Raw genomic sequence first — 23,180 nt, 5'->3', positions numbered from 1 at the left:
AGATTACAGAGGAGGGACACTGTGTTTTCAGAAAGTAAAACAAACCTAAAGCATTTGCAAATCCTTCACAGTGCCCATGTTTTCTAAGCCTTCCCATACCTATTTCTAACAAATTGTTAACCTAAGTCTTAAATAATTTCGGGGTTCTTCTTTAATCGCCCGGCCACATGAAAACATTGCTAGGACAACTTCCAAGTCTTGCTAAGCATCTTTGTCAGTGAGAGACCCAGAAGCTTCATCTTACTGATTTCATACCAAATTTGCCTTAAAATTTGCCTTAAAAATTTGCCTTAAAAAGTTGCATGTCATTGACCAAGAATTCTCCTATCTGGAAGTCTGCAAAACGTTAAGTGTCAAGTATGAGGCAAGCACATGTTCCTATTTTCAGTTTTCAGACATTTGTAATAAATATTTGATGTTGTCACTTCCAAATTCTTCTATTTGGGGCAATATTAAACCTGCACAGATCTCTTATTATATCACTCTAGATATAACATTATTATATTGTTATTCAAATGATGTACTCAAATGTTTTTATTCCAGATTTCCCTTTTTCTCCAGCTCCCACCTTCTATTTTCTTCTAATTTTGAAGCATCATATTTTATACATATTCTAACTTGCATCATCTCTATTTTTAAAATTATAATTTTCTGATCTGTATTGAGAAGTTGATTCTTTGTTAACTTCATAGATAATAAATGTTATGTTTCAAAAACAATCTTTGCCTCCACATGTACACCAAGTTATTCATTATTTTAAAAATATATTGGACTAACTATTATAATGACTGCCACTTTTATTTTCTTTTCCCTTTCTCCTTTATCATTTCATGGACTTGTAAATATGGACTAACTCCTTATTAAGATGTAAAATGAGTCTGAAACACTGACTTATTTTGATAGATTTTTCTTGACATCAACCAACAACAGTAAATGCACACAATCATGTACCTGCATAAATTAACTGATACTTTAAAAAGCATTTTATTAAAAATGATTTTAATTCTTAAAATTTCTAAAGATCAAATTCTTATAAATTCTAAGATTCTGTAGATTTTCTCCTATATTTTCTTCTAAAGGTTTTGTGGTTGTTGTTGTTCTTTTTATTCCTTTGTTTATTTTAGTTTTAACTCATATTTAGTTCTATAATCAATTCTTAATTAATTTTTTGTGGGTGCTGTGAATTAAGAGCTGAATTTTCAAGTTAATATTCAGTTTTTCCAACACCATGGGATTAAAGTGTTAATACTTTCCCCTTTGAATTAACTTGACACTTTAGTTAAACATCAGTCAAACGGGGCACCTGGCTGGCTTAGTCATAAAGTATGTGACCCTTAATCTCAGGTTGGGAGTCAAGCCCCATATTGGGTGCAGAGTCTACCTTAAAAAAAAAAAAAAAAAAAAATCTATCAAACATATCCATGTGGGTCTATTTCTGATGATTTAGTATTTTCCTTTTATCTTCATTCAGTTTAGGTAAGTTTTGTATTTTTTAGGAATTTGTACATTTTATCTACTTATCCAATTTATTGGTTCACTGTGCTCTCTTACAATCTTTGTACTTTTGGTTTCATTGATTCTTTTTTTTTTTTTCTGATTTCTGTTTTAGCTATCTCCACTCTAACATTTTTAAAAAATTTTCTTCTGCTAGCTTTAAATTTAGTTCACTCTTTTTTTCTCCTTTTCTAAAATATAAAATTAGGTTATTGATTTAATTTCTTTAAGTGTAGGCATATATAGTTTTAATTTCCTTTTTCCCCTGAGGACTGCCTAAGTTTATTCTGCTTATAGTTTATTGAATGGATGTGTAGATTCATGTATTTCATCAATTTAGGGGGGTACTGTTTGACCATTATTTCTTCAAATATTCTTTTTTGCTTTATTTCCTTTTGATACTCCTGCAATGTATATGTTGATTCATTTGATGGTATCCCACGTGTCTCTCAGGTTCTATTCACTTTTTTTCATCACTCTTTCTTTCTGTGTCTGACTCAATAATTTCAACTGTTCTATCTATAAATTTGCTAACTCTTCTACCTGCTCAAATTTGTTATCGAATGCCTCTAGTGAATTCTTCATTTGTTACTGTACTTTTTAGTCCCAGAATTTGTTTGTTTCATATTTAAAATTTCAATCTCTTCACTGATACTCTAATTTTATTCACACATCATTTCCCTGATTTCTTGTAGTTCTTTATCTATGAATTCCTTTAGTTATTTGGTCTATTCCTTGGGCTATTTAGCTATTTGAGTTGTTTTAAAGTTTTCACTTAGTAAGTCTGACCTTCTTTATTTTCTGTCAATTTACTTTGCCCTTTACACATTTCCCATTTCTTTATATGCCTTGATTTATGTCTATTGAAAACTGGGCACTTAACTTAGAATATGGTAACTCTGGAAATTAGATTTTCTGCCTTCCCCAAGCTCAGCTGACTTTTCAGGTGGTGAGGACAATAGTAGTCTCCCTGTCCAGTGACATCAAATTATTCCCATAAAGACTACATTCCTTGCCATGAATAGCCAGCAAAATCTCTGCTTCCCAGCTTGTATTCAGCTAGTGTTTTGACACAGATATCCTTGAATATTAGGAGCTAGCAATTAAAAAGGAGCCAGTCCTTTCATATTGGCTTTGGTCTGGGTCACTCATTCCATACTTAGTGGCTTGCACAGAACCTATAGATCTGCCCAAAGTGAAAACTTAGAGTATACTCCAGTATTCTCTGAGCATGTGTTTTGGCCAAGGCATGCGCATGGCTTTCTAAATTCTCCAATGTAGATGCTGCTTCTGAGTATTCTCATTTCCCAGAGAAATTCCTCAGTTTATGCTCTAGAGCCTCGGGTGCTCTGTTTTTACTGAAATCCTTTTCCTCATGCATATGAACATTGTTAATTTGGCTTATAGTGTTTTTGAGCAATGCCCACCACTAGAGTTCCCAGCATGGTGACAGAGAGACAAGATAAGTACTTTCCATTGTCCTTCAGACAGACCTTGGACAGGTTAGAACAGATGTACAGAATAATTTGCAAATAGTTCTGCTTTGTTCTCTCTGAAATTAGTGGGTTCTCCCCAGAAATGCAAAGATCTCCACAGCTGTGGTGAAGGGTGGGACAAAGGCAGGTAAAAACAACAAAAACTGTTCCTAAATCTTTAAATTTACCTTTTTCTTGACTCAGCATTTGCTTAGCTACTATAAATGTTTTGACTATTTTCCAGAGTTCTGACAAATTTGCTTCTGACAGTTTCTGTTTGTTTTTTTCAATGTTTCCATAGGAGGAGGAAAACTAGTAGCTGCCTTCCACAATTTTACTGTCACTTCCTTTATGTCCATTCTTGAAGTGACCATTGGAAATGTTGTGTTGAAAAGGATTATGAAGCTAAGGCAAATGGAAGAAAATGTCAAGATCGAGTAGCTATGTCTGTTATAACAGAGAAAAAAAAAGTGTTACAGCAAATAGTCCACAAACTTACCAATTCTGGACAAACCCAAATAAATACTACATCACTTGGTCAACTATAATCCAGAAGAGCACCACGATTACTGAATTACCACTCTAGTACTGACTGAAGGTATTTCAAACTACCTGCACATGTATATTCTCATGAGTGTGTATGAAAAGAAAAGAAAAGGAAAAAAGGTACCTTTTTCTCCAAGGAGGAAATGTTCTTAACAATGTGATGTGGTAAATCAAGAGGAAAACTTGTCATCAGATATACCTAGATTCAAATGATAGCTTTACCCTTTACTAGTGTGTATTTAAGCAATTGGCTCAATTCTTGGATTAAGTAAGCTTATTTCTAAAATTGTTTATTGGATTTGTTTTTAATTTTTTCAACAGTTTGTTGAAAACAGGAAGCAAGATATCTGTGAACATGCTTTGATCTACTAACGTTATGATGATTATTATGCCTGCTAGAGTAATTCTAGCCCCAGTCAGGCTACTGAGAAGGTAAGTAACAGGAAATACTGAGGTTGCTCATAACTAGAATATCAGTGCTCATGTATTTTTATCTACCCCAAAGGATCCCAGTTTATATCCATTATCCCAGTATATAAATACTGTCCTCTTTCAATGTTAAAGTATCCTGATTTGGATAAGTCACACAATAGTACATTGATCTCCTAGAAAGAGTATCAACAATAATTTTCTAGTGGTCTGGTCTGTCAGGGAAGAAAAGAGCAGTATCTTTGTACTAGAGAATTCATAATAAATATATCTCTCATTTTTCTCTATGAATTGCCTATTGCAACCACCATTCTTTTCTTCTTCCCTAGTAGGAAAAAATCAATTTTCAATTGGGCATATTGCTACCAAGAATAAAAGACAAAATCCCTAAATCTCTTGGAGCTTAGTCAACCAGAAGACTATGTTTTGAATAATGGTAAAAAGTATTGATGGAACAATTAGTTAAGTTATTAAAGAAGATGATTCAAATCAGAGGAACAACAACAAAAATGATGTATATGGGGGGGGGGTGCTTCCCAGTTTCTCTGCTCCATTCAGTAGTTTCCCTCTTGTGGTTTGTCATATAGACATGATAATCAGAACCATGGCAGAATCTTTGAGCCCTCAAGTGAACTTAAGGATACGTATCATTCACTGGAATGGTACACAATAGAGAACGAGACCAGGCTTCCTGATGGCAATGGGTTCTTACCCACCAGCCCTGGACTACTTAGAATATCTAAGAGAGAAATAATTCATGTGATGCTTAAGTAACTACTTAAGTAACTACTTTCTGGGTCAGACTATCACAATTCTAATTTATATAGAATTTGTTAAATGGGCATGAAAATTAAAATATTGGAATCTGAAATGTCTCTCTATTAAAGAATAAAATTCAACTGAGTAAATTTTAAAAATCTTATTGGCTTCATGTAGCAGTTCATGAATTGAGCAGCATCCAATCTAGCAGTAAAAAAGACCTCTAAAGAACTGCATGTGGCAAGGGACTTTAGAGGCAAAAGAAAAGCAGGAAAAAGAAAGTTCTACTGGGCATTTGCTGATTGGTTAAAACAGTATTCTTTACTTTATTTTCTTGTGTAAACGGGAAGTCCTAGAGCTGGGTCCGGTAACTTGGACTGAACAGACAAGCACTGATTTGTTGATCTATGTCTTCCTTATTTGGAAGAATCAAGCCTAGAACCTTCATTAAGTTTGGTTCAGTGACATGGGGTTTAGCATGAATATCTCCATTTAGGGTGTAATCTGATTACTCTAACACCACTGATATTATAGGCTGGGAACCTGGCAAAACTTACAATTCAATGCTAAAACATTTGGTCAAACTGCCGCCTGCCTTTCTTTGGAAAGCAGACAAAATGCTGTCTGGAAAGCAGACTAAATGGCTTTAAGGGAAAGTGTGGGAAAATTAGAATGTTGTCTGGGCTGGCTGCTTTTTACTGTTTTCAACAAAGTTCCAGGACTGATGAACTTAGACTTGATCCAGCTTATCTGCAGGCAGAGATGTTAAGGTGTTCTCTCTATTCGGCCTACAATCTAAATGCATTAAATTTGGAGACTTTTAGGATTTAAAAAAAAAAAAAGTAGAAGAAGAAGAAAAGGAAAGGAAAGGAAAGAAAGAGAAAAGAAAAGAAAAGAAAAGGAAAAAAAAGAGGGGGGAAAAAAAAGAAGGTAACTTCTCTATGCTCCAAAGTGAAGCACTTTTAAGTCTATTCTGAAGAAGCAGTATTGCCAGGAGATAAATTATGGGCCCCAAAGCTTTTAAAAAGGCTTTCCATTAATAGTTCTCTATCAGACAATGGGAGGCAGCTAGCAGCAAAGATCAGATTAAGTATGTTGTCTTCCCACCCAAGTCTATTCTTATAAGTGGTCTCAAGGCATTATCAGGCTTAAAACCTACCAGATCTGGAAGCCAAAAGAAACTATAAACTTGGACTACAGCTGTCTGTGACTTTAAAAATTTAATACCTGAACCTCTATGGGAAGGAAATGGGCTTTAGAATCTTCACAGGCTCTATGAAGAGACACCCTCTGCCTAAATTAGAAAGAGCCATTGACAGTTATGGGGAAGGAATAACCCCTTCAGAAGCCAGGGTCTGGAACAAGGGAACATAGACAACATGGCAGGAGAGTTTCTCCAGAAAACAGACGTTGAACAAACAGGTAATACAACCAAGGAACCCATTCTATTACCAGGTTAAAGGACTTCACTATTTGTAACTAGCAGGATTCCAGCATTTTGATGAGCTAATGATACCAGTGTTTTCTACCCTACATTTGTTCTAAATGGAGTTTTTATGCCATTCTCCCTGCTCCTTCTTTTTCGGGTGTGTATCAAGAAGATAAACTGTTTTTGTTCTGTTCTGTTTTGTTTTGTTTCCGCTTAGTAAGTCAGCAAACAATAAAGAGCTACTGGATCTGATAGAGAATCAGCAATCACCAAGAGACTTTGCACATTGAGCTAGATGCATAACTGGACAAGCTTCCTTGAAACTATCTGTGGCCGTGTGATTAAGTTCCAGGTAAAAAGTTGTAAATGATTTAGTACTTCAGTAAATTTCTTCAAAAAAACATGTAGACTTTCTCCTCTTCTTATTCTATTCTTAATAACTGGGAAGCACATGGGATGATTAAAGCTCCAGCAGCCACCTTAGATCAATGAGGGCCATAACTAACAATGGCCAAAGAGGTAGAAGACAATAGGGGTTGCCATACCAGCTCCAGATTATTTGAAAAAAAAAAAAATATATCAGTTTCTCTTCTGTTAAGACATCATTTTTAGTGTTGTGTGTGTGTGTTTGTGTTTACTATGATCAGCTTAATCCAAAGAATATATTCTCTTATGTGATTAAAACAAAGAGGCAAGGGAATGTTTCATATGTATCCTGAGGAGCTATATTCCAAGCACCTTCAGTGCAATGGCCTAATTCAGAGAGATTGCCTTGATCGTTTTTACATGCTCTTACTGTTCTAAAGGTATTTATTTTACCCAATGACAAATATGTAGTAGTTTAGTGTATATGATAAAATAAATTTTATATTCATCTTTTAAATTTCTAGTATTTTAAGTGGATACTTAATCACATTGCCCTCATGCAAAATACAGTTGCCTATGTTTACTCTTTTCTTAGCCTCTCAGAAACTTCCATAGATGGCAGTCCTACAGAGTTTCTTTATTACAATATATTATGACAAATCATGGGTACCATATGCCATGTAATGCTGTACAGATTTCTCTCCCCAAGGATCAAGGTATTTTTTAGCCCTCAAACATGGCTTTTTGGAAAAGTGGTTCTGGGAATAATGGGAGGGATTCAAGAAGGCCCCCTTGAACTCTTTGGCAACACTGAGTTCAATGAACTCATCAGTTGTTTTCCAATCCTGATTTCTTCTCCCAAGGTTGTTATTCAGGGAGCAGACTATAGTAAGGGCATCTGCAGGAGCCCCTCTATGACCAAGAAGCCTTCAATGTTGAATCTGTGCTTTCCGAATAGCAGTCAATGGCCTAGGCACCTGGTTGTATTCTTTCATCCATATATCCATTCATCCATTTTATTTCTTCATTCATACATCGTTCACTGACTTCTACTCTATGTTGGGTCCTTTGGTGGGTTCTGGAGACATCTGAATGAATTTAACAGGCCCCCCACATTGGATATTTAGTCTAGCAAGGACACTATGAAGCTATCGCCTATCTTGGAGCCTAAAAATAAACCCAAGAAAGCAATATGATACACTTTGGTCTGCCATGGAGATAGCTGCTGTATCTAGATTGGCCACAACTGCTCACATTTACTCCCAGTTTGTGGTGTCAAATGAAGGAAGAGCTTCATTTCTGCTAGATCAAATTCAAATGGGAGATTATCAGATATGCATCCCATAAATCTGGCATTGGGATGTTTGGAAGTACTGTAAGGTCAATAAGGAAATTAAAATTGCCTATAGGTCCTAAATTCTGAAACCTGAACCTGGACCATGTTAGGGATGACCAGACTCCTCCACTCCCCATGGCCCAAATCATTCCACACATCATTAGAAGCCCTTAGAAACCAGCTGTATGTCTTTGGTAGAGGAGAATGAGACACCGAACCCCTGAAGGATTGAAGTTATGGATGTTTGCTGCAAACACTATGATCTCAGCCAAAGATCTATTAAGAAAAAGAAATTTCTTGGTATAATCATATTATGATGACAGTAGTGACAAAGCTCTTCATCTATGGGGGTTCATGAGGTGAAAAATTCCATTATGACCTACGTTACACTGGTAAAAGTGACATGGAATTTTAGCAGCTGAGTCCCACTGGGACATTCCTATATGTTGTACCACACAATTAGGTGTGCTTGTGGAGAAACGTGTATGTTACTAGAAAAACAGCTCTCACAGGAACATTGCACGCATTATACCAGCATTACACAGATAAGCAGCACTGGGCTCTGCTTTAATTTGACATCTGCCCCCTCTCCCAAACAACTGGACTAACCCAGGCATATCACTCCAACGCTGGTGATGTCTCAATCTGTGAAAGAGTGAATTTCTGTCACTGTCAGCTGTGAAACGGAGAAAGGTGATTTTGCTGTGACCCACATGAGGAAAATCAGATTATGACACAGCTCTGTTTCGTGTTTGGTGGGATAAAGAAGGTGAAATCTATAATGATCACATTATGACTATAGTTGACTAATAAGACCTATATTTAATTAAAGGAAAAAAAAAAAAAGCCTTAGTAAAAAGAGTTGCATCATCCAAAGTTACAAATCTCTTCCCTAAGGTAATCCTCATCCAGTGAGTGATGAAAGTTGTGGTACAAAGGCTTGGTCCCCTTTCTTAAAATTCAGAATAATTCTGAAAGGCCATCACAGCTGTAGTTCCCTATGTGTGTTCTGCTGAGACACCGCATTGATCACATCACAGTTTAACTTTTCCTACTACCCAGTCCTGCTTTCCTTCCTCCCTCACATGCATTAACTTCAAGAACACCTCCCAATAAACACCCTCCTGCATGCGAACCCCTGACTCTGAGTCTCTGTCCTCGAAAACACAAAATCAGACATTATTTATATGTGCAGATTAATGTAATTACGTATCTTTGTCAAATTTGTATCTACAGGGTATACTTGTAACAGGGAATGGGATTAGACTTTATTAGTTTAGCATTATGTGAGTTTTCAGTCATTGACATAAATCCTCAAGACTAGTGCATAAGAAGGATCTGAAGAAGATCAAACTATCAGATACATATTACCGTATAACCAAGCACCCTACATTTACTGATTTTAAAGAACAATCGTTGTATGTGTCATGATTTTATGGCTGGACAGTCCTTCTGTTGACCTCATCTGGGCAAACTCTTGTGGCTGCAGTTAGTAAGGCAAGTAGTATCTGAGCTCCAGCTGGCATGACTAGACTTCTCTCTCCATGTAGCTCAAGGAGGTGAGGCTGGTCTTTACATGGTAGGATCAGGAAAACATTCCAAAAAGGTAATCGCCATTCCAAAGCACTTATCAAAATAGGCTTGGTTCTCCTTTGCTGATATCCCATTGGTTAGAGCAAGTAACATGGCCAAATCCAGATTCAATATGGAATGGTATTGTACAAAGTCACATGTCCAGTGAGGTGTGGTTGTGTGCGCTCTCTCTCCCTGTGTGTGTGTGTGTGCATGTGTATGTGTGTATGTGTGTGTACACATGTTAACTTTTATACAGGGTTCATTGAGTGGCTTTGTTGTTTTTAAGTTATACAGACACATTCACACATATTTGTTTGGTAAGCAAATATAAGCTTGTGAACTTGAAACTATTATTATCCTTGACTTATTGATGAAGAAATTGAGGTATGTGGAATTAAGCGACTTGCTCCAGGCATAGAGCTAAGCAGAGGAGAATATGGGATTTGAATCCTCATGGATTCACCCTAAAGATCTGCACTGTAGTTTTGTCTCTCTGCTCCATATCTTCCCCCTACTGCTGTCCCCAGGGTATGGGGGTAGAGAGTGTAGTAGTATACTGTCAGATAGGAAGATGGAAGGGATTTTAGAGGTTATCAAGCACTTTGCTTTATAGATAATTTGGGGACCTGGAAATATGAGATAATTTTCCTCAACTCATGCAACTAAAGCCCTTTACATTATGGGGCACAACTTTTCCGTCTATGTCAGCATATTGAAATAAAGGTTTGGAAGATTCAATTTTTTAAATCTACAGATGAGCCCGAATGGATTCAAACTCTGCCAAATCATGAAAGGTAAAGATGGATTCTTTTCACCATTAAAGAGCACCAGAACTAGAAGATGCCCAATGTAACATAAAAGATAAAAGGGATTTATGCTTTGTACTTTACACAGTTGGTAGTAAACATATGCAAGTCATTACCCCAAAAGGTTATACAGTCTGAAAATATAAATAGGTCCAGGAAAGGCTTAGATAAATTCATGAGCTGAGTTTATAATGGGTTACCAAAAGGAAGTTAGGGATCACAGACTCCCTGAGGTTCGGCTGTGGAGGGCAACTAGCATGTTTTCCTGAAAAACATCAAAGAAACTATGCTGGATCCCTTGAGTTGATATGACTCAATATGACAGTTATACTCTCATATTCTTCCTATATGATCCCTGATCCACGTAATAGCATTTATCTAAAGACTCGGTTAGTCCTCATTCATTTACTGTACAACTATTTCAGAAAAATTATTCTTTTCCTTTTCCATCAACAAAATACCAATGCATTTCTTTCACAGACCCTTCATAGTATCATGGAAAATTTTCTGTTTTCTGACTTCTTTCTACATCCCATTTTTTTTATATCAAACTCTTTGCTTTTTCCTTTTTCAGCTCTCTTAAAATTGTTTCCTTTACCTCCCTTTCATCTTTATTATTTTCCTCTTTCCAACCCTTTCATCTCTTTCTAGCCATTTACCTTCAACCCTTTCTTTAAACTTTATGATACAGGAGATATATGTCAGTAATCTGTTTTTGACTAACTCACATTCTTTATTATTATGAAATAAGAACATGATCCAGTCAAATCTCAAAGTGCATAAAAATAACCTTAGAAAAAATTGTAAATATTATAATAAAATAAATACAAGAGAACAAGAGCAAGCACGTATGCCAATCCTCCACTTGTATAAACAGTTTCTATTGAGATAACATAAAAAAATGTTCCAAAAACAGAAGATCTAAAGTGATAGTTATCTTAGGTGATGTTTGAAGTGTAGCCTTATAGAAATGTTTTTGTTTATTTAGAAAGAGACATTTGCATGATGAAATTTACCTAATACTACCTGTGCTACCAGAATATGTAAATCAGTGAGGGGTTTTGGATCAAAATTGCTGTTCTGAAGACAGTTTATTTTCTTTTCAAAATATATTAGTAATTTGAAGTACATTCTAGACTCAAGTTATTTATTATAATTTTTAAAACATTTATAATCATTTCTGATACATTTAATTTCCAGAAAGTATATTCAAAGGTCTATTTTCTATCTACACTACTTTGTATCACTTATATATGTGTGATACATCCTAAAATATAATGCAAAGAAAATCAAGTATTTGGAAAATTTGGGTCTGGTTCAAAGTAGCCCAAAACAACATCACCATTATGCTGGAATTATTAAAATTCTATCGATAAGCTATTAATAAGTTCACTTTGCCATTAATTTTCCACTGCTACTCAACTGCTGTAATATATCCTAGGTGACATGTACAAAAATCTTCTAAATCTTGGTTTCTGTATTAGAGTGACTGCTTTTTATTCATACATACCTTTCAGGATTTTTTAATTATATATATATATATATATATAATATATATTATATATATATATTTGGAATATTTTATATTTTATATGTATTACTATTCTTTAATTATTCTACATTTAGTGCCTGCTATATATTATAAATTGCCCTTTCCTATAATGGCTACATCAGTTAGAAATTAAATTCCAATATCACAGTCACTGATGTCAACATTCTGTTTTATTAGTCCTATCAATTTCTTATAACTCCTCTTCAACCCTATCATGGAGGACATTTGGATTTTCCCTACCTAATTGTTTCATGCTTTGTCAAATTCAAAAAGCAAACACTCTGCGATAACTCATGATACCTAAACTCTGTTAAGCCAGAAACACCATGAAGGAATGGTGCTGCCTATAATCTATTCTACTGAGTGTGCTGGCAAAGGAATCTGGCTTTTCCACAGCAAAATGACAGTCTTAAGGAGCAGTGCATAGTGCCTGCCATTGGCAATGCTGTCTGCAGTGTCTGCGACAAAAACCATGTGATAGGGTTTCTGCTGAAGCCATTCTTCAATATAATTTATGTCTTTCTGATAGGGTAGCCCTCAAGTCTGATTTTCTGGCTCTGAAAGAGGTCTGTGAATTTTCTAATAAACTTTATTATATTATTTCCTTCTTATACTAGCTAAAATGGATTTTACTCTTTGAAGGTAAGGATTTTATCTAATAAACTGATCAATAAGTTAAGTCCTTTAAGGATGATAGGAGTATTTTCTGGATCTCCTTTCTCTTCAAAGACTCCAGTCTATCAACTATTCATCTCAATTGCATCCTCTTTCTACTTTTATACTCACTCTGTAAATCCAAACCATGAATCAATCTAAGCATCTGATTTCTCCACTCCAAAGCCTGGGTAGATGAAAATGGGCAAAGAACTCACTCAATCATTTGGAACTATTTGTATTTAAAAAGGAAAAAAAAATAAAATTAATAATAAAATACAAAAAAATAAAAAGGAAGAAAATAGAGCTAAACTATCCAAGTTACATGGTCGTGTGGACAAAACTAATGGCCACAGACATAGGGTAGATAGATAGGTGGATAGCTAGATAATAGATTAGCTTTTTTTTTTTTTAAACAGTCACTCCTGCCTCTTTCAGGAGGATTCCATGGAGGCTGGCAAGTACATTTCTCACACTTTGATGCCATTGGCTTTCAGATGTGGTTGAAGTTTCACTGATGAAATACATTTGCTCAGAATGTGAGGAGAGAAGAGAGAATGTGAGGGCAATAATGCTAGTTTGCTGGCATGTATTGTTTCTGACTCTTCCTAATTCAATGGTTTCCTTAATTGGAGGCAGGGACTTCCCTAATCCTACTGAAGCAGTGATGATACTATAAGAAATCGAAGCTGTTTGTGGAGCCTATCCTTCTAGCCCCTCAAAAAATTCCAGGTAACAATTTATCTTTTAAGTAGGTAAAGTGCTTTTTATAGTGTGGAACTGAACCTTACCCAGTATGGTATGGTCGTGTTTGTGTGAAGTACAGTGTTCTCCAATCCTAGGCATCTATTGACATTTTCTTGGGTGCTGGTGACAAACATCATATCCAATTGGAAAAACTGCACTCTTTATTTATTCTGACAATCCATTAGATTATTTTTTAAATGAATGGTCCTATTACCAAAAGAAATACTCACTGGCATTCTTGTGGTTAAGTTTTGCAGAGTAAATAAATATCTTAATTACTACATAAGTTCCAGTTCCACTAAAGTAGCAATAAAATGATTATTATATTATTGATATAAATGTGCAAGGCCAGAAAAGAAGAGAAGAGACACGAGCAATTAAGAAATTTCAAAATTCTGGAAAACTGAGAGTGGGAGAGTATGTGAAAGAATGACAATGATTCTAACAAAGAAAGCTGGTGCATAAACAACAAGTTGTACCAGGATTTACACTGCGGAATCCTGAACAGCCCAGGATTGTTGCCAACAGCAGGTGTCTGTGAAGGTAGAGATTAGGGACTGAATCAAACATGGGGACGGGGGGGTCCACAAATCTGTGAACAAACCTCCACCAGGTGCCCTCCCTTACTTAGAATAGCAAGATGACTACCTGGAAGAATGATTCCTGGGGAAAGTAAATCAAAGAATCTCAGGTTATAGAAAAACCAGGCACAGTCGAAACCAAGAGTGAGGTATGATATTGAAAACAAAGGTGCTAAGAGAAATTATACTCATCAAACAGTGAAATCTTGGCTTCTTATTTCCAGTCAATTCCCAGAAACCTAGATGTTATAAGCAAGACATAGCATGCCATGGAGGCAGGAATCTCAGAGTTCCAACTGATGAAGCTGCCAGGTTCAAGAGAGAAGTTCCACAGGTATGTCATGTAAGATTCTCCAGGGAAATTCTCCACCTCTTGTCCTTATCAAGAAGCCCACCTTTCAACAATCCCACTCACACATGATCTAGCAGCCATCTGCTTAGATAAAGACCAAAATAAACAAGAAACAAATGAAGAAAAAATGTAATGCAGGAAGTTCAAAACTCATTACCAGCTATAAAGTCTTGAGAAATATAAGAGATGTAAGTATAAACAAGAAGTGATTATAAAAAGAAAAAAGGCATGTGTTCAAGTAGAGACTCTTGGTAATTAGAAAATAAAATCACAGTAATACTTGGAAAATTTCAATTGAATTTTCAAGAGAAATTTGTGTGTGTTTCCCAAACTGATATATATATATATATATATATATATATATATATATATATAATTTTAAGAAAGCAAAAATATAGGAATACTTGAAACAGCTGAAAAATTGTTTGGAGGAATACTGTCAAAAATAATGCCAAAAAAAATTCTAATGCACAAGATTTCTAATTCGGTAAGGTTCGCTGAGTGGCCAGATGAAATAATGGAAATAATCGATATTAAGGAAGAGCATGAGAAATACTACAGCAATGACAACAACAAAAGTAGAATCAAAAAACTTCCATGATTAAGGAGTGGGTAGGTGGGATAAAAACAAGTAAAAATTTCTGGGGAAAGTAAAACATAGATAGTTTGGAACTATATATGTTCCAATTAATAGCAACCTGGCAACTAAAAGAAAAGGAAAAATGCCTTTGATACAGTGAATTAGCTCTAATAAAAGAAAAGTTTCCATTCAAATACGAGATTAAAAATTATTTTCAATTAAGTTCTCAAAACAAGATATCAAAATTCTAGTACACTCTTTTCAAGATGCTTGAGGATGTATTTCTCTAAAACAAGAGGGAAACAAAGCAAGAAGAAACAAAGGATCCAATTAAGACAGAGGCAACAGGATTTCCTAGTGAAAGAGATGCCTGGGAAGATAACGGACAAGCTCTTGCCAGCATAAATGGAGACCAGCAGGTGTAGGGAAAAACATCATGTACGGACATATAGACACACAAGGAAATAATAAATACCTTATGTGTTTTATCATATAAAGAGGATTTTTTTCAGTTCTTTTGTATAGTGAAAGGATGAATTATTAATGTTTCAAAATACCATCAAAGTCTAAAATGAGGCATTTTTAACTCCAAAAAACAAAATTTGGTGGTATGGGAGTTAATTTACTTTAAAGGTAATTATCCAGTGCACTTGTGGCAAGGGGAGGTATATAGTAGGTAGTGGAAGATAAGAGCTAAGTCACCATCTACCATGTTACAAATCAGATCATTTTAAATTGAAAAAAATCTATAAAAAGCATTACAAATTCATTATTTGGAAATATGGAGCTTAATATCTGAAGAAACATGTGGAAATGTTATTTCCCACATAAAAAGTGATTTGCTTGGGGAACTAGAAATGGGGATGTGTGGAGTGTTAGGTTGCTGTTTTGCTGTATGCCTCGTGTGTGTGTGTTTGTGTGTGTGCGTATTTAAAATGTATGTGTGTGTATATGTATACACATATATTTACATACTCAATATATATCATTACTTATATACACATATTGTATATATACTTGATAAATATACCACTAAATTATATACAATAAAAAATACAGACAGCAAAAGACCATAATAACGCCTTAAAATCAATCCTGTTATCCCCATTTTGCATAGGAAAAACTTGAAAAAGTCAAAACCTTAGCCAAATATGTGGCAAAAGCAAAATTTATATTCAAGTTTTCCTAAGTCTAGGGCCATATACTTCCTACCCCATTACACTTACTCCTTCAAAATTATGATTATTCTTTGCCCAATTTCCAGTTACCAGCTTGGAGTACAAGCCGAAAGCATATTTGCTTAGTGTTTTCTCAAGGACATGAGCTGAGTCACACACACTTCTGTTCTGTTCCTTGTAGAGTATCCCACAAGGGGCTGAGAGAAGTGAGGAAACCTGGAGCCATAGAGTGAAGGAAAGCTTTGTGGAGTGTTAAGGCATGTCTAGACGAGGCGTGAGAGAGAGAAAATGGAAATATTTTATTTATATTGCTTTAATTTCTAACTTCTAAAGTATCTGAATATGCTCATAAATGTGATTAATCCTGACCTAAATGTTTGCACAATATCTACACTGATATTTAAGTAGAACAAATATTCTTGCATTTTTTTTTTTGTTTTTATGCTAGAGGGAGAAAAATGAGTTAAAATAATTTTTCCACTATAACCTAAGGAAATTCTCACTAAAAAATGTGATAGAGTCACATATATTAACCTATTAATATCAGAAAATGTGATTAATGTAATAATAAACAGCATGTATCAATGCAAATAGAACCACTTAAAATTGTACTACCAAACGCATTTTCTACTTCAAACACAAGGAGTTTCCAAAAGTTAGACATCTATTTTTTAAAGCTTGCTTATTTGTAATACAAAAAATATATATGTACTCTTTTCCAACATATTATTAGTAAAAAACAATTATCTATAAAGCTCATATGCTCTTATCTGTGGCCATGAATAATGAAAAGTAGGATGTCACAGACCAGAGAAACACGTATCTCAATATTATTCTTTCTTGATCAGAACATACATGAAAATGTTCATGATTGAATGATTTGATGGGCTTTTTTTTTTTTCCCTGCCACATTTTTTCATTTGCCCAGGGCTAAAAAAAGAAAAAAAAAAAATCTTTAGAAGCAAGTAAAGCTTCCACAGTTCCCAAAGTTGTGTGATTCTCTTTGGCTATTGCTTTAGTCCCCAACGGCAAAGAACCCATCCTTTATTCACTTGTATGATTCTTCTCTGTAGTTCCTGACATCCTTTTAATGCATTTTCTCAGGGACCACAAGAATGACATTCCTCTCCCGATCTTTGTCATTGTTGTTTAAAGTCCCAGCTTCTGCCACAGCCTTTTGTAGAAAGAAGATTCCCTATCCCACAGCGACATTCCTTCCGTTCTGCTCAGTATCACTTGGAGGCGGCCTCCGTTCCTCAGTATATTCATCTTTCTTTGGTCCAGATCAATAGATCATTTTAAATCAGTGCACTGAAGACTGAAAGACCACCTTTTATTGCAGGCTGGTAGTTCAGACGTAAGAGAGTGAATGATTTCTTGGGGTTTGTGGTCCATAATTATATTAACCTTGGTCCCACACCAAGCTATTTGAAACTTCTCACACCTCATTACCAGTCAATGCGTCCTTCTCTGTATAAGAATTGCATTGTTTGACTTTGAAAGACATGTTGTTAAAATCCCTTTACAGGTTGGTGATGTTTCTTTAGAAAGTGGAACAAATTTCATGGTCAAAGTCAAAATTTTAGCACCCTTTTTATCACAAGGATATCTAACCCTGTGAATCCCAGAACAGTCTATATTGTTAAAACTGAGTTAGAGAAAAAAAAAAGAAGCAAATTGTTTTAACCATTACCATATTAATAATATGCTTTACACTTTAGCAAGTAACTCTATTATACATTTGTGTTCAGTGTTTTCTAAATTAAATGTATCACCTCAAATTATAGAAAACTAGTAACAATCATGATTGATTGATAGATTTTTAAATCATTTTGCAATCAATAACCTCAATCCTGCCTTGAGTTTAAAAAGAGAAATAGTTTGGGGAGTAAGAACTTTACTAATGTGAATGAAATGGGTCTGTCTGAGATATTTCCCTGAGACTGCATTGGACATCTTTGAAATGGATTGAGTAGTTATGAATCTAGCCTAACTAATTAAATTCTCGCTAAACAAACAAACAAAAAACAAATAAGAAGAAACACATTATATGTATTTTACTAAGCCCTATGAGGTAATTGGCTTGTCTACAGTTTACAAATAAAATAGATGAAAGATTATATATTTGATTGCTATTGAATGATTGAACAGTCTAAAGCCAAAAGGTTCTCTTTTTGCTCTCAGAGGAATGCTGGAAGACAAAGGGGGGACTATATAAAGTCCCAACTGTTCCTTTTTATGAGAAAACGGTCAGACAAAGACTGGATAAGCAAAAGGGCAATTGTTTGTAGGGAGTATCACCCAGGGAATTCCTTTAAAACACAGTGTATTCGCTCAGCCTGAATGACCGTGTTTGCTGTTTTACTAGATGGAGTTAATGATTTACCCTTCGAAGATCAGTGACAAATCAAATCAATGTTAGGGTCAAAATTAGAACTCGTATAGTTTGAAAATTTTTAGGTCATGAATTATCTTGAAAATATAAAAGGTAGTATACATACTTACAAAAACTTGGGGAAAAAGGACAGAAGTCTAATTAAACAAATTAATCATCTCTTAACTCAACATTTCATTAATTATCCAAATCATCTCTCAGATATCCAGTTTCCTCGATAATAATAATAAGAGTCTTAATTGTTAGAACAAAAATTTTCTGAGACATAAAAGTCATATAACAAAATAAAGTGTCTCTGAAATCATCACTAAAAGTGGATATTTTAATTCATAAAATTTTCTAATTAACCCAAGCAACATTTATGCTTTAATTTTCATTGTATTAACAATCACTGTAAAGTATCAGGCTAATTTTATTCCCACGTAAACACATTATATTGAAACATAGTTTTAAACATCTTGCAGGGTCCTGGGAACATCGTACTGAACATAATTTTTCAAACTACAGCCCTACAAATTTAAAGCATATATATCATTTGGAGCATATTTTAGGCCATAGAAATGTTTACTTTTAATAATATCACCATCAATGAATTAATACCAGACTTAATATTTTAAGTTTTCTTGTCCAATTCTGGATTAAATTTTCACTCTTTTTTTTCATAGATATTTTATGAAGCTCAGAGTATACATATATGAAATTGACCTGTTGAAGCAATTGTCATCTCTTTCTGTATTTAAACGTCTTAATAAGTACTATATCATGGTTTGATAGATACCGTCAGGATGTCTACATTAGCACAAACATCTGTTTCCTGGCCCTTCAACTTATCCCTCCAGCTTACATATTACCAAAGACGACTAACATTTTTTAAACACATTACTTCTACCTATTGTAGACTTGTCCACCTTTCACAATTTTATGTTTCTAACTTTTGTTAGTGTCAAATGATGTTTGGACTTCTTAAGAATTTTGAAATAGAATGACGTATAGGCTAATAATGCTTTCTCTCAGGCTCTCACACGGTGGCATAAAACATGGTTGTTTGCCATCTCAATGGTAAAGTAGCCTAGTATACACACAGAACACAGTAAACACTTTGAAATAAACAGAAACTTTTGGTGTAACTTCCTAAGGCCTTTGTTTATCACAATGGTTTACAGAATTGTTCTCCATTTGCCTACAGTATTTAGAAAACAAAGAACAACTACAGCTACATATTTACTCTCAGCAGCTGTTAGATGATGCAGTGCAATCTTGATTCTGAAGTATTTACTATCTAATGGTTCTCACTAGTCAGCTTGTTGGGTTTAGCAAATAATTAATGGCAAGGGCATTCTGGGGGGGGACTCTGCTCTTGATGTGCCTTTCCACTACTGAGAAGTGTTACCATTTTCGATGTCACTCCCTTCTCCATTTTTAGGTAGTAGAGGGCTGTGGGAAGAGCACTGAACTTGGAGTCAAGACACTTCAGTCCAGTCTCATCTTCAATCTGCTGGTTAAACAGAAGCAAATCTCCCAGCACCCTGAGGATCACCATCCCTCTACCGAAACATGAGTATTAAACTACATGAACTCTAATGTACGTTCCCTTTATTTTCAGAGGGAAAAAAATGTTTTATTAAACATATTTGTACAGGGGGCACCTGGGTGGCTCAGTGGGTTAAGCCACTGCCTTCGGCTCAGGTCATGATCTCAGGGTCCTGGGATCGAGTCCCGCATCGGGCTCTCTGCTCGGCAGGGAGCCTGCTTCCCTCTCTCTCTCTCTCTGCCTGCCTCTCAGTGTACTTGTGGTTTCTCTCTGTCAGATAAATAAATAAATCTTAAAAAAAAAAAAAAAAAAACATATTTGTACATAATTAAACAAATGTTTAGTTTGGTAAAATGTGCATCACTCTCTCAATTTTCATAATCTCTTTTACCCTAAAAAAATAATTTATTTTTGTTATATATAATAGTCTTGATTCATAAATTCAGACATGTAAGAATTGTAGGGTTTTTTATTGTTAATATTTCTTTTTGACCCCAAATTACCATTATGACACTTCCATGACTCTGAAAGTCATTCTGTTTCCCCATTCTGAAGTCTTATCTTAGGCAATACCAGTTCTTGAGAGGGAGGTGTCAGCCATAGGCCCAATTAAATTACCACTCAGATATCTTTTCCTTCTGACCTCACTTCTCCTTCAGTTTTAGAGTCTCTGCTGATTTCATGTCTATGCAGGAGATGAAAATCTTTTATGAGCTTCTCTATGATTTTCTCAGTCTAGGATATCATGCTGCCACTCCACTGGAGGTGGGGATGAGGGTGATGGAGGCGGTGGGGCAAGAGGTTGCTGCATCCTAACAGGCACTAGGTCGCAGAAGCTTAAAGAACCGCAGGGATCTCTCTTTCTCCCATCCCTCAGGCCCAGGACACTATTTCTAATGAGAGCGGACTAACAAACTCTTTCGTTGTATAGTATACCAAGAAACTGTCCTTCCACAAATTCCTGTCTCTCTTTAAATCCCTTTACGTATATACTTCAAGGTCTCCAGAAGAAAGACATTTGATTAGCTTTAGAATTCCAATAAAGCATGAATGTTTAAAATTTAAAAACTAGGTAATGGGTATTAAGGTGGGCATGTGTTGGGATGAGCACTGGGTGTTATATGCAACTAATGAATCATTGAACACTACAACAAAAACTTACGAGATACTATATTCTGGCTAACTGAATACAATAAAAAAAATTAAAGAGAAGCATTAAAAGAATAGAACTATAACTTTTAAAGCAGTAGAGGAGAAAAATAAATTAAAAAACCTGAACAGTCCAAATAAGGCAAGAGAAAGAAAAAAGAGGAGCAAAAAATGTAAGACATGTGAAAGCAGAAATAAAAATGGGACATAAATACAAACATATTGTAAATCATAAGTACAAAATTCTACACATCAATACTTAAAGCTAGATATTATCAGGTTGGATCTCCAAAATTACATTCAGCAAGAAACTATTTACTAAAGATAAAATCATACATTAAAATACAAAAAGAAGGGATGCCTCTGTGGCTCAGTGGGTTAAGCCTCTGCCTTCAGCTCAGGTCATGATCTCAGGGTCCTGGGGTCAAGCCCCGCATCAGGCTCTCTGCTCAGCAGGGAGCCTGCTTCCCCCCTCTCTCTCTGCCTGCCTCTCTGCCTACTTGTGATCTCTCTCTCTGTATCAAATAAATAAATAAAATCTTAAAAAAAAAAAGATACAGGAGGATGAAAGTAAAAACTTGGGAAATAGATATTAGGCAGGTACTTTAGCTAACTGACTTGAAACATAATGGACTTTAGGCATATACATTACTGAGGTACTAAAAGAGTCATTATATAATTGTTTAATGATTTCTAATGAGGAATTGAAATAATTAAAATTATTAAAATAGGGACCTAATAACGTGAATTTAAAATATGTAAAGCAAAAAATTTAACTAAAGGGAAATTAAAACTTTAGAATTGTAGTAGAAATTTTCATACAACTTGTCATTACTGGATGGATTAAACACATAAATATCAGTATTAGAAGGTCTGGATATAAAAATTAATAAGATTGACATATTAGAAACTATGATCTCTGTGTATAGTAGTAATAAGAAAATTCACATTCTTGCAAGCACATATGAATTATTTACAAAAAATTAAAAAGCACACACTAGCTCAGAAAGTTCATATCAACATCAAACAATGAGTCTATGTGTGATTAAGTTATGCTGAATTATAAATCAATAAAATTCCATCCATTGGAAATTTTAAGCATTCTAAATACATCATGGTTTAAGAAATGAAAATGGTAATCAAACATTTAAAAGAGAATGATACTGAGATTATTTCAAATAAAATAAATCTTATAGCGCTTAGCTAAAGTAGTACTTAGAGGAAAATTTATAGTATCAAATCCATGTTTTGGAAAGAACAGGAACAAAATTAACAAAATGACTGGTTTGAGAAGTTAGAAAATGTACAACAGAGCAATCCCTTTGGAAAAAGGACATTAGCGTAGTAGTAAGAAAGAAAGAATGGAGAAGAACAAACCAAAAGCTGGCTCTCTGGAAAAAATAGAAAACCTTAAGAATTGAGCATTTGTCTAGAAATATATGGGGCATAGAAATTGATGCTAGAAAATGGGGAGTCAAGCCTATACCTATTGAAGAAAATGAATCAGAAGTTAAAATTCTACCCCCATACAAGTGTCAGACACAGATGAATTTATGGATAATTTTTAAGAAAATAGAATACAGATAATTCCCAATGCATAGAAAAAATTAGAGAATAGAAAAAGAAGAAAATGTGCTAATACATATAATGTTAAGAGATTATTATGACATTGATACTAAATTTAAGGATGGAGAGAAAAAATAAAAATAATAGGATTTTAAATATATATGCATATGTAAATACTTATGCACATCTACATATACATATGTAAATATGTAAAATTAAAGAGGGAGAATGTTAAAAATAAAAACAGTAGGATTTTAAATATAGATACATATGTAAATGTAAACTTACCAATGTAAATATGCATATATGTGTAAAAATAAATATATGTATGTAAATAAAGTACTAATTCCATGAATCTAACAATGTAATTTATTGAATTGACATATGCAAAACTGGCATGTCTCAAAAACATCATATTAAGTAAGCATAAATATAATTTTATCAATGTTATCAAATTAATGATTAAAGAAAATTATTTCTATAAATAGAGAGTAAAAGCCATATACATATATATGCAATGTAACGATATCATTATATTGTTATGCATTGTTAACTGTGAAAGTTTAGAGATATTTTCTTTAAAATAAAAAATTATATAAAAAAAATAAAAATAAAACACAGTTGACGAATTTATGTTCTAATACTATGCTGTCCAATATAGTAGACTCTAGACAAGTATG

At 34.5% G+C, this 23,180-nt stretch overlaps 1 long non-coding RNA gene across 1 annotated transcript; it reads left to right on the top strand.

Annotated features, from left to right (window-relative positions):
• Positions 1 to 1,435: 1,435 nt before the first annotated feature.
• LOC101681603 lies at positions 1,436 to 14,080 on the top strand. Its single transcript, XR_200999.3, has 6 exons — positions 1,436 to 1,476; positions 3,271 to 3,567; positions 3,837 to 3,947; positions 6,350 to 6,484; positions 13,061 to 13,153; positions 13,974 to 14,080. It is a non-coding gene; the product is annotated as an uncharacterized LOC101681603 (long non-coding RNA).
• The last annotated feature ends 9,100 nt before the right edge of the window (positions 14,081 to 23,180 follow it).

This window comes from Mustela putorius, unplaced genomic scaffold (genome assembly GCF_011764305.1).
Source record: "Mustela putorius furo isolate JIRA1106 unplaced genomic scaffold, ASM1176430v1.1 tig00000480_pilon_pilon_pilon, whole genome shotgun sequence".
NCBI lineage: Eukaryota > Metazoa > Chordata > Mammalia > Carnivora > Mustelidae > Mustela > Mustela putorius.
Note: the sequence above shows the minus strand (reverse complement) of the source record. Positions and strands in the feature narration are given on the sequence as shown.